Raw genomic sequence first — 17,385 nt, forward strand, 5'->3', positions numbered from 1 at the left:
AGCCATGTTCTTATGCACAATAATGAGATTACATAATCATATATAGCCATTTCTAATGTCAGTTACATCTTTCATTCAATGTCTTCATAATGACACTAGTTACATGTCCTGCTCTCCGACAGTGTTTCAGATATGACTGCTATACATATTAATGAGTTCACATGACCATATATGGTCATCTGTTATTTTAATCAAATCTCTTGTTCACTGTTGTCATAATAACACAGGATTCATCTTCCTAATTGCAACAGTGTTTAAGATATAATGGTTATGCATATTAATGAGTTCACATGACCATATATGGTCATCTGTTCTTTTAATCAAATCTCTTGTTCACTGTTGTGATAATAACACAGGATTCATCTTCCTAACTGCAACAGTGTTTGAGATATAATGATTATGCATATTAATGAGTTCACATGATCATATATGGTCTTCTGTTATTTTAGTCAAATCTCTTGTTTAACGTCATCATAATAGCGCAGGTTACATCTTCCTAACTACAACAGTGCTTGAGATATAGCAGTTATGCATACTAATGAGGTTAGAAGCCCCCTACCCCATGGGCGCGTAGCCACATGACCTAGCCATATGCCATTCAGGGGAAAGAATGTATCTAAAGAGTAGAATACACGTACAAAATTTTATTCCAATCGGACCAATACAACACATGTAATTGAACAATTTCTGTTTGCACAATATCCAAGATGGCGGCTAAATCATGTGACTGATCAAAATTATATTATTTTTCTCATATGGAGCTATGGCCAGACATATTATTAATGAAAACATCTAGTAGATCGGTTGAAGCAGCTTAAAGAAACAAATGCCCAAACTTTTGGTCATTTTTATTTGAAATCCAAGATGGCGGCCAAACCATGTGACTGATCAAAACTATATCATTTGTTTCAAATGGGGCAATGGCCAAACATAATATATACAACATATCTAGTTGATAGGTTGAAGCACCTTTGAGAAACAAATGGCCAAACTTTTGGTCATTTTTATCTAAAATCCAAGATGGCGGCCAAACCACGCGACTGATCGAAAATATATTATTTTTTTCAAATGGACCTATGGCCATACATCTGATATACAACGTATCTAGTTGATCGGTTGAAGCACCTCTGAGAAACAAATGTCCAAAATTTTGGTCAATTTTGCCTAAAATCCAAGATGGCGGCCAAACCATGTGACTTATCTGAATTTTGTCTTCTATATCTGAAAGAGGTCATTATAAAGCTGCAATTTAGCTGATTAGAAAATGGTCACATAATTGTAGCTTGATAAAAAAAAAATACTTCCTGTCTAGAAGAAATCCAAAATGGCGGCCAAACCATGTGACCAATCATAACAATTTTTTCAAACTTAAATGTGCTTTGTATATTGAAGCTAAATACTATATATGGGGGCATTTCGCTTGGTGGTTCTGAAGAAGAAGATTTTCAAGCGTTTTTTCCCGTTTTTGGGAGAAAAAACATGGCGGAAAAAGGTGAGGTTTACGTTTAGAATTTTTTTTCATATATCTACTACACATGAGTTTTACTATATGCCATAAAAAACCCTGATCGCCTAGACCCTCAGAAAGTGGTCAAATACCCACTTCCTGTTTAACTTCAATCCAATATGGCTGCCAAACTAATTGACCAATCAAAATTCTAAAAGCATGTTGCACCAGTTCACATTAGGGACTATCAGTATACAGCATTATCAGACCATTCTCTTCAGCGGTTTTCTCAAACGGCTTGACGAAAAAAGTTACGGAAGAAAGAAAGAAAGAAGAAAAAACTGAACAATAACAATAGGGGCCTAGCCCTTCGGGCTTGGGCCCCTAATTAAAGCCGCAAGCGGCGTCACCGGGGCCCAAGCTCTCAGACGAATTATGTAATTAAAGTGGTCAATGAATTGCCATTAAAGTACTTTGAATGATTTGTACAATGAGGTTGACGTGCCGATGGTTCCTTCTTTTTACCTGGTTTGGTTATTGAGATATTGTTTTTAGAATATGCAAGGAGCCATGTGCTTATGCATATATTAATTAGTTCACCTGACCATATATGTTCATCTGTTATTTTATTCAAATCTCTTGTTTAATATCATCATAATTCAACGAATTGCCATTAAAGTACTTTGAATGATTTGTACAATGAGGTTGACATGCTGATGCTTCCTTCTATTTACCTGGTTCAGTTATTGAGATACGGTTTTTAGAATATACAAGGAGCCATGTGCTCATGCATATTAATGAGGTTACATAATCATAAATGATATTCTCTTATATGTGTTAATTATTTTGCTAGATGTCTTCGTTATGGCACTGGTTGCATGCCTTGTTCTGCCACAGTGTTTCAGATATGACAATTATGCATATTAATGAGTTCACATGACCATATATGGTCATCTGTTCTTTTAATAAAATTTCTTGTTCACTGTTGTCATAATAACACAGGATTCATCTTCCTAACTGCAACAGTGTTTGAGATATAATGGTTATGCATATTAATGAGTTCACATGACCATATATGGTAATCTGTTATTTTAATCAAATCTCTTGTTCACTGTTGTCATGATAACACAGGAATCATCTTCCTAACTACAACAGTGTTTGAGATATAATGGTTATGCATATTAATGAGTTCACATGACCATATATGGTAATCTGTTATTTTAATGAAATCAATTGTTTAATGTTGTCATAATAACACAGGTTTCATCTTCCTAACTCCAACAGTGCTTGAGATATATCAGTTATGCATATTAATGAGGTTAGAAGCCCCCACCCCTTAGGCGCCCAGCGACAAAACCCAGCCACGTGCCATTCGGTTGAAAAAATGCATCTCAAAAGTAGAATGCACATATACAATTTTAGTCAAATCGGACCAATACAACACATGTAATTGCACAAGATCTGTTTTCATAAAATCCAAGATGGCGGCCAAACCATGTGACTGATCAAAATAATATTATTTTTCTCATATGGAGCTAAGGCCAGGCATGGTAAATATAAAAACATCTAGTAGATTGGTTGAATCACCTCTGAGAAACAAATGCCCAAACTTTTGGTTAATTTTGCTTAAAATCCAAGATGGCGGCCAAACCATGTGACTGATCTGAAATCTTTTTTAGGTTTCTGAAAGAGATTGATATAAGGATGCCATACAACAATATTGAAAATAATCCCTCAAGTGTGGCATGAGTAAAAAAACTACTTCCTGTTTAGAAGAAATCCAAAATGGTGGCCAAACCATGTGACCAATCGTAATAATTTGTTTCAAACATAAACGGGCTTCATATATAGAAGCCAAATACTATATATGAGAGCATTCTGCTTGATGGTTCTGAAGAAGAAGATTTTTAAGTGTTTTTTGCCGTTTTTAGGAAAAACAAAATGGCGGAAAAAGTCACATGACCGCTAAAGTTTTTATTGCTGATATCTATTACACATGAGTTGTACTATATACCATAAAAAAATCTAGAGGCCTAGACCCTCAGAAAGTGGTCAAACAACCTATTCCGGTTTTATTTCAATCCAATATGGCTGCCAAACTAATTGACCAATCAAAATTCTGAAAGCATGTTGCACCAGTTCACATTAGGGACTATCAGTATAGAGCATTATCAGACCATTCCGTTCAGCGGTTTTCTCAAACGGCTTGACGAAAAAAGTTACGGAAGAAAGAAAGAAGAAAGAAAGAAGAAAGAAGAAAAAACCGAACAATAAGAATAGGGGCCACGCCCTACAGGCTTGGGCCCCTAATAAAGCTGCAAGCAGCATCACAGGGGCCCAAGTATATGCCATAAATAATGTCAAATGATACACAATTAGTTTGAATGATTAGTACCATGAGGTCGAAATGCAGTTGGTTCCATATATTTATTTGAGATATAAAGGTTATTAATATATGGTCATCTGTTATTTTAATCAAATCTCTTGTTCAACATAGTCATGATTCATCTTCCTAACTGCAACAGTGTTTGAAATACAACGATTATGCATATTAATGAGCTCACATGACCATATATGGTCATCTGTTATTTTATTCAAATCTCTTGTTTAACATCATCATAATAACACAGGTTTCATCTTCCTACCTGCAACAGTGCTTGAGATATAACATATATGCATATTAATGAGTTCACATGACCATATATGGTCATATGTTATTTTAATCAAATCTAAGGTTCACTATTGTCATGATAACACAGGAATCATCTTCCTAACTGCAACAGTGCTTGAGATATAGCAGCTATGCATATTAATGAGGTTAGAAGCCCCCACCCCATGGGCGTGTAGCCACATGACCTAGCCATATGCCATTCAGGGGAAAGAATGTATCTAAAGAGTAGAATACACATACAAAATTTTATTCCAATCGGACTAATACAAAACATGTAGTTGCATAATTTCAATTTTCACAAAATGCAAGATGGCGGCCAAACCACGTGACTTATCGAAAATATATTATTTTTTTCATATGCAGTTGAGGCCAGGCATGGTAAATATAAAAACATCTAGTAGATTCGTTGACTCACCTCTGAGAAACAAATGCCCAAACTTTTAATCAATTTTGCTTAAAATCCAAGATGGCGGCCAAACCATGTGACTGATCTGAAATTTTTTTTAGGTTTCTGAAAGGGTTAGTTAGAGACATGCCATGACGCAATATTTGAGATAATCGCTCAAGTGCGGCATGAGTAAAAAACTACTTCCTGTTGAGAACAAATCCAAAATGGCGGCCGAACCACGTGACCAATCATAATGAATTTCTCAAATCTAAATCTGCTCCATATGTAGAAGCTAAGTACTGAATATGAGAACATTTTACTTGGCGGTTCTGAAGAAGAAGATTTTAAAGTGTTTTTTGCCGTTTTTAGGAAAAACAAAATGGCGGGAAAAGTCACATGACCGCTAAAGTTTTTATTTCTGATATTTATTACACATGAGTTGTACTATATACCATAAAAAAATCTAGACGCCTAGACCCTCAGAAAGTGGTCAAACAGCCACTTCCGGTTTTATTTCAATTCAATATGGCTGCCAAACTAATTGGCCAATCAAAATTCTGAAAGCATGTTGCACCAGTTCACATTAGGGACTATCAGTATAGAGCATTATCAGACTATTCCGTTCAGCGGTTTTCTCAAACGGCTTGACGAAAAAAGTTACGGAAGAAAGAAGAAAGAAGAAAGAAGATTAAAGCCGCAAGCGGCGTCACTGGGGCCCAAGCTGACAAGATTCTGTTTCATAATTAATGTGGTCACATGTTAGACAATCAGGTAGCTTGAATTATCAGTAACATGAGGTCAAAATGAAGTTGGTACCATGTATTTACCTGGTTTGGTTATCGAAATATGGTTTTCAGGATATATAATGAGCCATGTTCTTAATAATGAGATTACATAATCATATATAGCCATTTCTAATGTCAGTTACATCTTTCATTCAATGTCTTCATAATGACACTTGTTACATGTCCTGCTCTGCGACAGTGTTTTAGATATGACTGCTTTGCATATTAATGAGTTCACATGACCATATATGGTCATCTGTTATTTTTAATCAAATCTCTTGTTCACTGTTGTCATAATAACACAGGATTCATCTTCCTAACTGCAACAGTGTTTAAGATATAATGGTTATGCATATTAATGAGTTCACATGACCATATATGGTTATCTGTTATTTTAATCAAATCTCTTGTTCACTGTTGTCATAATAACACAGGATTCATCTTCCTAACTGCAACAGTGTTTAAGATATAATGGTTATGCATAATAATGAGTTCACATGACAATATATGGTCATCTGTTATTTTAATCAAATCTCTTGTTCACTGTTGTCATAATGACACAGGATTTAAGATATAATTGTTATGCATATTAAAGAGTTCACATGACCATATATGGTTATCTGTTATTTTAATCAAATCTCTTGTTCACTGTTGTCATAATAACACAGGATTCCACTTCCTAACTGCAACAGTGTTTGAGATATGACAGTTATGCATATTAATGAGCTCACATGACCATATATGGTCATTTGTTATTTTAATCGAATCTCTTGTTCAAGGTTGTCATAATAACACAGGATTCATCATCCTAACTACAACAGTGCTTGAGTTATAACAGTTATGCATATTAATGAGGTTAGAAGCCCCCACCCCATGGGTGCCCAGCCACGTGGCCTAACAGTGTGCTATTGGGGCAAAATGATGCATCTGATGACACAAATGCACATACAAAATTTGAAAGAAATCAGACTAATACAAAACATGTAGTTGCATAATTTCTATTTTCACAAAATCCAAGATGGCGGCCAAACCACGTGACTGATCAAAATAATATTATTTTTCTCATATGGAGCTAAGGGCAGGTATGGTATATATAAAAACATCTAGTAGATTGGTTGAATCGTCTCTGAGAAACAAATACCCAAACTTTTGGTCAATTTTCCTCAAAATCCAAAATGGCGGCCAAACCATGTGACTGATCTGAATTTTTTTTTAGATTTTTGAAAGGGTTTGATACACTGATGCCATGAAGCAAAATTGAAAATAATCCTTCAAGTGTTGCCAGAGTAAAAAACTACTTCCTGTTTAGAAGAAATCCAAAATGGTGGCCAAACCACGTGACCAATCGTAAAAAAATGTTCAAACGTAAATGGGATTCATATATAGAAGCTAAATACTACATATGAGAGCATTCTACTTGGTGGTTCTGAAGAAGAAGATTTTTAAGTGTTTTTTGCCGTTTTTAGGAAAAACAAAATGGCGGGAAAAGTCACATGACCGCTAAAGTTTTTATTGCTGATATTTATTACACATGAGTTGTACTATATACCATAAAAAAATCTAGACGCCTAGACCCTCAGAAAGTGGTCAAACAGCCACTTCCGGTTTTATTTCAATCCAATATGGCTGCCAAACTAATTGACCAATCAAAATTCTGAAAGCATGTTGCACCAGTTCACATTAGGGACTATCAGTATAGAACATTATCAGACCATTCCGTTCAGCGGTTTTCTCAAACGGCTTGACGAAAAAAGTTACGGAAGAAAGAAAGAAAGAAGAAAGAAGAAAAAACCGGACAATAAGAATAGGGGCCTCGCCCTTCAGGCTTGGGCCCCTAAAAAAACCGAACAATAAGAATAGGGGCCACGCCCTACAGGCTTGGGCCCCTAATAAATTTTCATGGCGTACGCTGCATTTGTTTTTCCGGATTTTGCGATGCCGCACTCCTGAATGAACTGTTTGAAAATTGAACGCGCAACAGTAGTAAAGGTTTAAACGCAGTAGCGTAAGTCTCAAGTGCAACTTTGTATCAACAAATGTTCGTCTTTTGATACTTATTAGCTGTCAGAGACACATATCAATTGTCCAGCCCAATGAAAAGTCTGATTCACGTCCTCTGCTCAACTTGCGACTCGGGCGTAACAGTTTATCAAAACAAAACAATTTATTCAGCACGCTGTTCACCGATATACAAGAGTGTTTTTTTAGGCAAGGCACACGGTAAAATGACTACTGTACACCAATAAATCGACACATTTTAGAGACAACTATCTAGTCTTCAAAAAGCAATATAAACTTTGTCAATCTTAAAAATAAACAACAGCTTGAATGAGGTGTGAATGAGATCGGTTCGAACCGCAGTTTTTATGCAAATTCGTGCGGTCGTCCTGAACCGCACTGTCTATTGTTTAAACTTACGAACCGCAAAACTGGGTTTTGTACGGGCGGTTTAGGGCGGTTTGGGTTTTCGTAGGTTTGACCCTCATGTTTGAATATGAGATCACCCCTAAGTGAGCTAAATGTCATTTTTGAAAGCAAGTTAAGTGAGCTAAATGTCAATTTTGAAAGCAAGCTAAGTGAGCTAAATGTCAATTTTGAAAGCAAGTTAAGTGAGCTAAATGTCATTTTTGAAAGCAAGTTAAGTGAGCTAAATGTCATTTTTGAAAGCAAGTTAAGTGAGCTAAATGTCATTTTTGAAAGCAAGTTAAGTGAGCTAAATGTCATTTTTGAAAGCAAGTTAGGTGAGCTAAATGTCAATTTTGAAAGCAAGTTAAGTGAGCTAAATGTCATTTTTGAAAGCAAGTTAAGTGAGCTAAATGTCATTTTTGAAAGCAAGTTAAGTGAGCTAAATGTCAGTTTTAAAAGCAAGCTAAGTGAGCTAAATGTCAATTTTGAAAGCAAGTTAAGTGAGCTAAATGTCAGTTTTAAAAGCAAGCTAAGTGAGCTAAATGTCAGTTTTAAAAGCAAGTTAAGTGAGCTAAATGTCATTTTTGAAAGCAAGTTAAGTGAGCTAAAGGTCAGTTTTAAAAGCAAGTTAAGTGAGCTAAATGTCAGTTTTAAAAGCAAGCTAAGTGAGCTAAATGTCAGTTTTAAAAGCAAGCTAAGTGAGCTAAATGTCAGTTTTAAAAGCAAGCTAAGAGAGCTAAATGTCATTTTTGAAAGTAAGTTAAGTGAGTTAAATGTCAGTTTTAAAAGCAAGCTAAGTGAGCTAAATATCATTTTTAAAAGCAAGCTAAGTGAGCTAAATGTCAGTTTTAAAAGCAAGCTAAGTGAGCTAAATGTCAGTTTTAAAAGCAAGCTAAGTGAGCTAAATATCATTTTTAAAAGCAAGCTAAGTGGGCTAAATGTCAGTTTTAAAAGCAAGCTAAGTGAGCTAAATATCATTTTTAAAAGCAAGCTAAGTGGGCTAAATGTCACACTTGGACTGTACTGTAAATGTCACAGTGGGAGAACTGGTAAAAATAGTGTCATTATTTTGTAAATTTTTAGTAGTCAAGTTGGGTTTCTAAATTTAAATTTAGGTCAGTTGTTAGTCTGTGTCAGTTTTGAAAACTAAGGCAGACCTCTGGGCCCAAGATTTAGAACTTTACAGTGGGGCTGACAAGTTCAAGAGCATGCTGGCTCAGGAACCCTCCCACTTTTGGAAACTAAGGCAGACCTCTGGGCCCAAGACCTAGAACTTTACAGTAGGGCTGACAAGTTCAAGAGCATGCTGGCTCAGGAACCCTTCTTGTGAATTTTTGTGATGACTGTTTAAAATAATAAAAGCTAAAAACTATTAAATATGACAAACATTTTTGGTGACAAATTTTCCACTGGGTCATTACCTCAGCATGCATTTTTCTTATTTATTTTATGTTCAAATATTTTGTTTTCAATCCAACAACATTTAAGCAGGGCCAGCAACTTATTCAACTTGCATGCTCTGTAGGCCATCAACCTTTTGATATTAGTGGTAAACACTGGTCTGTTACCTGAAGGGCTACTACTGATTTTGATTTTGTTGTTCGCAATGACGACAGACTGCGCTTGTACTCGCACTTGTCTCAAATTTCCCCCATTTTAGCTCAGTATTCAAAAAATTTTTTTAAATTTCTATGAAACGAGAAACAGAGAATTTGTTTTTGCTTGCCTTATTTATACTAATATTTATTAATTGTTTCACAACAGGTGTGCTAGATGATGAATGACATTGTAGCTATATGGGACGTGGCGTTGAGTGATGGCGTACATAAAGTAGAATTTGAACATGGCACCACGTCAGGAAAACGAGTTATACATGTAGATGGCAAGGTATTGTAATATCACATCAGTTCATGCCAAAGATTAAAAATAATTTTATTTATTTATTTATTTATTTATTTATTTATTTATTTATTTATTTATTTATTTATTTATTTATTTGAATGTTTATTTGAATATTTATTATTTATTTTTGAATATTTATTTATTTATTTTAATATTTATTTTAATATTTGTTTGAATGTTTGTTTGAATATTTGTTTAAATATTTATTTATTTTAATATTTATTTATTTATTTATTTGAATATTTGTTTATTTATTTGTTTATTTGAATTAGTTGAATTAAAGTGTGCTTGCCCACCTTTTATGCATAGCTGTACACACACATATCTCATTGCAAGGTCACTGTAGCATATTAAACTTGCTGCATTTTGATTACCACTCTACTCCTGTTGATTTCCCATGATGCAATGCAACCATATCAACTAACCACTTTACCACGGCACTTTCCTTCAGAAGATTGGGACAAAAATAGCAAAAAAAATTTGAGTGAAAACTGAAAATTGACTAAAATTTTGTCTGTTGGCTCAAAAAATAGGGTTCATTTCCAGAAATATTGAAGAATATAAGAAAAAAATGCAAGAGAAGTCTGGTGGTGAAAAGGTTATTATACTGTGATTCTTGTTGTGTGCTGACTTCCCATGATGCAATGTAATATTGAAAGTCATCGGTTTGGTTTAATATACTGTGATTCATGTCGTTTGCTGACTTCCCATGATGCAATGTTGTTCACAGGAAATAATCAGGAAAAACTGGATGTTTAAGCTAGTGGGTCGTGAGATTTTTAACATTGGTAAAGCAAAAGTCAAGGCTGCGATTAACATTGATGCTGTCAGTGGATTTGCATACGAATACACATTAGAGGTCAAAGGTAAAAGTCTTAAAAAATTTACAGAACAAAGATCAAAGACGGCGAAGACGTGGTCATTACTATTAGACGGCATAGACACGAGGATTGTATTAGGTAATGAGATACTCAGATTTTATTTTTTTTTGTTTTTCTTTTGTTCTATAATTCGTACCATCTAGTAAAAAAACATTGCTTGTATGAAGGTCATTCGCAACAACTCCATGTGGGTAAAACATCCTTAGATCAGTTGATGTTACTTTGATTTTTTTCCTTCTTATTTTCATAATTACAAATCCATTAAATTACCAATATACTTTATTACATTGTAGTATTTTAAAACATGTGTTTTTTTTACTTCTAGAAAAAGACACAATGGATGTATGGTGTAATGGTGAAACACTACAGACAGCTGTAAGTATACCTAGTGTTTTTATGACACCAGTAAATACAACTGTGGTGTAATTTATGTACACTACAAATAGCTGTAAGTATACCTAGTGTTTTTATGACACCAGTAAATACAACTGTAGTGTAATTTACATACACTACAAACTGTAATTCACATACACTACAAACAGCTGTAAGTATACCTAGTGTTTTTATGACACCAGTAAATACAACTGTGGTGCAATTTATGTACACTACAAACAGCTGTAAGTATACCTCGTGTTTTTATGACACCAGTAAATTTAACTGTAGTGTAATTTACATACACTACAAACTGTAATTCACATACACTACAAAAAGCAGTAAATATACCTAGTGTTTTTATGACACCAGTAAATACAACTGTGGTGTAATTTATGTACACTACAAATAGCTGTAAGTATACCTAGTGTTTTTATGACACCAGTAAATACAACTGTAGTGTAATTTACATACACTACAAACTGTAATTCACATACACTACAGACAGCTGTAAGTATACCTCATGTTTTTATGATGCCAGTAAATATAACTGTGGTGTAATTTATGTACACTACAAACAGCTGTAAGTATACCTAGTGTTTTTATGACACCAGTAAATATAACTGTAGTGCAATTTATGTACACTACAAACAGCTGTAAGTATACCTAGTGTTTTTATGACACCAGTAAATATAACGGTAGTGTAATTCGCATACACTACAAACTGTAATTCACATACACTACAAACAGCTGTAAGTATAAGTGTTTTTATGACACCAGTAAATCAACTGTGGTGTAATTTATGTACACTACAAACAGCTGTAAGTATACCTAGTGTTTTTATGACACCAGTAAATATAACTGTAGTGTAATTCACATACACTACAAACTGTAATTCACATACACTACAAATAGCTGTAAGTATACCTAGTGTTTTTATGACACCAGTAAATACAACTGTGGTGTAATTTATGTACACTACAAATAGCTGTAAGTATACCTAGTGTTTTTATGACACCAGTAAATACAACTGTGGTGTAATTTATGTACACTACAAATAGCTGTAAGTATACCTAGTGTTTTTATGACACCAGTAAATATAACTGTAGTATAATTCACATACACTACAAACTGTAATTCTCATACACTACAGACAGCTGTAAGTATACCTATTGTTTTTATGACACCAGTACTTACAACTGTGGTGTAATTTATGTACACTACAAACAAACTAGTTTACCTTAAATACACTACATATAACTGTAAGTAAAACTAGTGCAATTTTCATATACTATGGCCAGCTGTGAATATAACTAGTGTAATTTACATACACTACAGACTGTTGTACGCATAACTACGGTAGTATAATTCACATACACTACATATAACTGTAAGTAAAACTAGTGCAATTTTCATATACTATGGCCAGCTGCAAGTATAAGTAGTGTAATTTACATATACTACATAGAGCTGTGAATATAACTAGTGTATTTACATACACTACAGACAGTTGTAAGTATAACTGCGGTAGTATAATTCACATACACTACAGACAACTGTAAATAAAACTAGTGCAATTTTCATATACTATGGCCAGCTGCAAGTATAAGTAGTGTAATTTACATATACCACATATAGCTGTGAATATAACTGGTGTATTTACATACACTACAGACAGTTGTAAGTATAACTGCGGTAGTATAATTCACATACACTACAGACAACTGTAAATAAAACTAGTGCAATTTTCATATACTATGGCCAGCTGCAAGTATAAGTAGTGTAATTTACATATACTACATATAGCTGTGAATATAACTGGTGTATTTACATACACTACAGACAGTTGTAAGTATAACTGCGGTAGTATAATTCACATACACTACAGACAACTGTAAATAAAACTAGTGCAATTTTCATATACTATGGCCAACTGCAAGTATAAGTAGTGTAATTTACATATATTACATATAGCTGTGAATATAACTGGTGTATTTACATACATTACAGACAGCTGTAAGTATAAGTAGTGTAATTTACATATATATATATAGCTGTGAATATAACTGGTGTATTTACATACACTACAGACAGCTGTAAGTATAAGTAGTGTAATTTACATATATATATATAGCTGTGAATATAACTAGTGTATTTACATACATTACAGACAGCTGTAAGTATAAGTAGTGTAATTTACATATACTACATATAGCTGTGAATATAACTGGTGTATTTACATACATTACAGACAGCTGTAAGTATAAGTAGTGTAATTTACATATATTACATATAGCTGTGAATATAACTGGTGTATTTACATACATTACAGACAGCTGCAAGTATAAGTAGTGTAATTTACATATATATATATAGCTGTGAATATAACTAGTGTATTTACATACATTACAGACAGCTGTAAGTATAAGTAGTGTAATTTACATATATTACATATAGCTGTGAATATAACTAGTGTATTTACATACATTACAGACAGCTGTAAGTATAAGTAGTGTAATTTACATATATTACATATAGCTGTGAATATAACTAGTGTATTTACATACATTACAGACAGCTGTAAGTATAAGTAGTGTAATTTACATATATATATATATAGCTGTGAATATAACTAGTGTATTTACATACATTACAGACAGCTGTAAGTATAAGTAGTGTAATTTACATATATTACATATAGCTGTGAATATAACTAGTGTATTTACATACATTACAGACAGCTGTAAGTATAAGTAGTGTAATTTACATATATATATATAGCTGTGAATATAACTAGTGTATTTACATACACTACAGACAGCTGTAAGTATAAGTAGTGTAATTTACATATATATATATAGCTGTGAATATAACTAGTGTATTTACATACATTACAGACAGCTGTAAGTATAAGTAGTGTAATTTACATATATTACATATAGCTGTGAATATAACTAGTGTATTTACATACATTACAGACAGCTGTAAGTATAAGTAGTGTAATTTACATATATATATATATAGCTGTGAATATAACTGGTGTATTTACATACACTACAGACAGCTGTAAGTATAAGTAGTGTAATTTACATATATATATATAGCTGTGAATATAACTGGTGTATTTACATACATTACAGACAGCTGTAAGGATAAGTAGTGTAATTTACATATATTACATATAGCTGTGAATATAACTGGTGTATTTACATACATTACAGACAACTGTAAGTATAAGTAGTGTAATTTACATATATTACATATAGCTGTGAATATAACTGGTGTATTTACATACATTACAGACAGCTGTAAGTATAAGTAGTGTAATTTACATATATATATATAGCTGTGAATATAACTGGTGTATTTACATACACTACAGACAGCTGTAAGTATAAGTAGTGTAATTTACATATATATATATATAGCTGTGAATATAACTAGTGTATTTACATACATTACAGATAGCTGTAAGTATAAGTAGTGTAATTTACATATACTACATATAGCTGTGAATATAACTGGTGTATTTACATACATTACAGACAGCTGTAAGTATAAGTAGTGTAATTTACATATATTACATATAGCTGTGAATATAACTGGTGTATTTACATACATTACAGACAGCTGCAAGTATAAGTAGTGTAATTTACATATATATATATATAGCTGTGAATATAACTAGTGTATTTACATACATTACAGACAGCTGTAAGTATAAGTAGTGTAATTTACATATATTACATATAGCTGTGAATATAACTAGTGTATTTACATACATTACAGACAGCTGTAAGTATAAGTAGTGTAATTTACATATATTACATATAGCTGTGAATATAACTAGTGTATTTACATACATTACATACAGCTGTAAGTATAAGTAGTGTAATTTACATATATATATATAGCTGTGAATATAACTAGTGTATTTACATACATTACAGACAGCTGTAAGTATAAGTAGTGTAATTTACATATATTACATATAGCTGTGAATATAACTAGTGTATTTACATACATTACAGACAGCTGTAAGTATAAGTAGTGTAATTTACATATATTACATATAGCTGTGAATATAACTAGTGTATTTACATACATTACAGACAGCTGTAAGTATAAGTAGTGTAATTTACCTATATATATATATAGCTGTGAATATAACTAGTGTATTTACATACATTACAGACAGCTGTAAGTATAAGTAGTGTAATTTACATATATATATATAGCTGTGAATATAACTGGTGTATTTACATACACTACAGACAGCTGTAAGTATAAGTAGTGTAATTTACATATATATATATAGCTGTGAATATAACAAGTGTATTTACATACATTACAGACAGCTGTAAGTATAAGTAGTGTAATTTACATATACTACATATAGCTGTGAATATAACTGGTGTATTTACATACATTACAGACAGCTGTAAGTATAAGTAGTGTAATTTACATATATTACATATAGCTGTGAATATAACTGGTGTATTTACATACATTACAGACAGCTGTAAGTATAAGTAGTGTAATTTACATATATTACATATAGCTGTGAATATAACTGGTGTATTTACATACATTACAGACAGCTGTAAGTATAAGTAGTGTAATTTACATATATATATATAGCTGTGAATATAACTGGTGTATTTACATACACTACAGACAGCTGTAAGTATAAGTAGTGTAATTTACATATATATATAGCTGTGAATATAACTAGTGTATTTACATACATTACAGACAGCTGTAAGTATAAGTAGTGTAATTTACATATACTACATATAGCTGTGAATATAACTGGTGTATTTACATACATTACAGACAGCTGTAAGTATAAGTAGTGTAATTTACATATATTACATATAGCTGTGAATATAACTGGTGTATTTACATACATTACAGACAGCTGCAAGTATAAGTAGTGTAATTGACATATACTACATATAGCTGTGAATATAACTGGTGTATTTACATACATTACAGACAGCTATAAGTATAAGTAGTGTAATTTACATATATTACATATAGCTGTGAATATAACTGGTGTATTTACATACATTACAGACAGCTGTAAGTATAAGTAGTGTAATTTACATATATTACATCTAGCTGTGAATATAACTAGTGTATTTACATACATTACAGACAGCTGTAAGTATAAGTAGTGTAATTTACATATATATATATAGCTGTGAATATAACTAGTGTATTTACATACATTACAGACAGCTGTAAGTATACTATACATTTAAAACACAATTGTAAAGGTTTAAAGCTATCTATCCCTCTCATCTTTAATTTGGGAATTGGTTGTCATAGCAATCACCAAATGCTAATTTTATACACATATAATGATTATTATTTAATACTGTCCTATACAAGACATGTAGTGTTTATTCGTCTGTCTGGTTTCAATAGGTCTAAGATAATTGAAATCTTTTATAACATGGCTTTGATGAAAGTCAATAATTATAAGACATGAATGTTATCATTATTCATTTTTGTCATTTTTAAATAATTCATTTAATTTATAAATATTTCTGGTAAAAATTGCTTCAACCCTTTGAGTGCTATTGTCAATTTTTGGCACTAGTCTGCCCCCCCCCCTCCCCCACATGAAATTTTGATACAAATTCGACAAATTGTTTGATCAAAAACTAAACTGAAACTTTTTTTTTTTAATATTTTTGTATCAGGACAAAGTTTCGGACATGGCACTGTAGTCTTTCGTGACATTTTTAGCTCAGCTGTCGACTTTGTCGAGCGGAGCATATCATATGAGTGATTGTCCGGCGGCGTCCGGTGTCCGGCGTCTGTCGTACCGGGTAGTTTAATGTGCTATCCTGGTGTCAACCAGGCCTGGTCAAACACAATCACCTGCATACCTGAGCTAAGATTTCCCCAAAGTCACATCTTTCAGTGAATGAAACTAAGCCAGTTGATTTAGTCTTTCCTCTCAGTCTGTGACACACTCACCCAGGGTAGGAGTTGACCCCTTATAATGTTCAACTCCAGACAGGATTTGAACTCTGATCTACCGGTCATAAGTCAGATGCAACAACTACTGTACTACCAGTGACCATTTAAATAAATTATGTCTGCGGCTCGAATTTTGAAAAATGCTGACTGAATCTCACAACTTCATCGCCCTTAGAAATACAATATTAACTGATCTTTTCTGATGCACTCAGATTTATATAAATTAATTTTTAGCTTCGCTGTTGACTTTGTCAAGCGTAGCTAATCATATGAGTGATTGTCCGTCGTTGTCCGTGTCAATGTTTTACTTTTTCGACTTCTTCTTGAAAACCACAAGTCTGATTGTTTTGATATTGCTTTGATATTACATATGGGTGAAACATTTCTCAAATCAAAATGTTAAGTACTGCAATGACAGCCTGAATGCTTTTATACTTGGTGTATATGTACCTTAGGTGGACCTCTCTCAGATTTGTTCATTTTGTAATGATATCTTCAATTCTCTAATTTTGATGAATATTTTTGTGATTTTTGGTAAA

This window comes from Saccoglossus kowalevskii, chromosome 20 (genome assembly GCF_978046115.1).
Source record: "Saccoglossus kowalevskii chromosome 20, keSacKowa6.1, whole genome shotgun sequence".
Taxonomy (NCBI): Eukaryota; Metazoa; Hemichordata; class Enteropneusta; family Harrimaniidae; genus Saccoglossus; species Saccoglossus kowalevskii.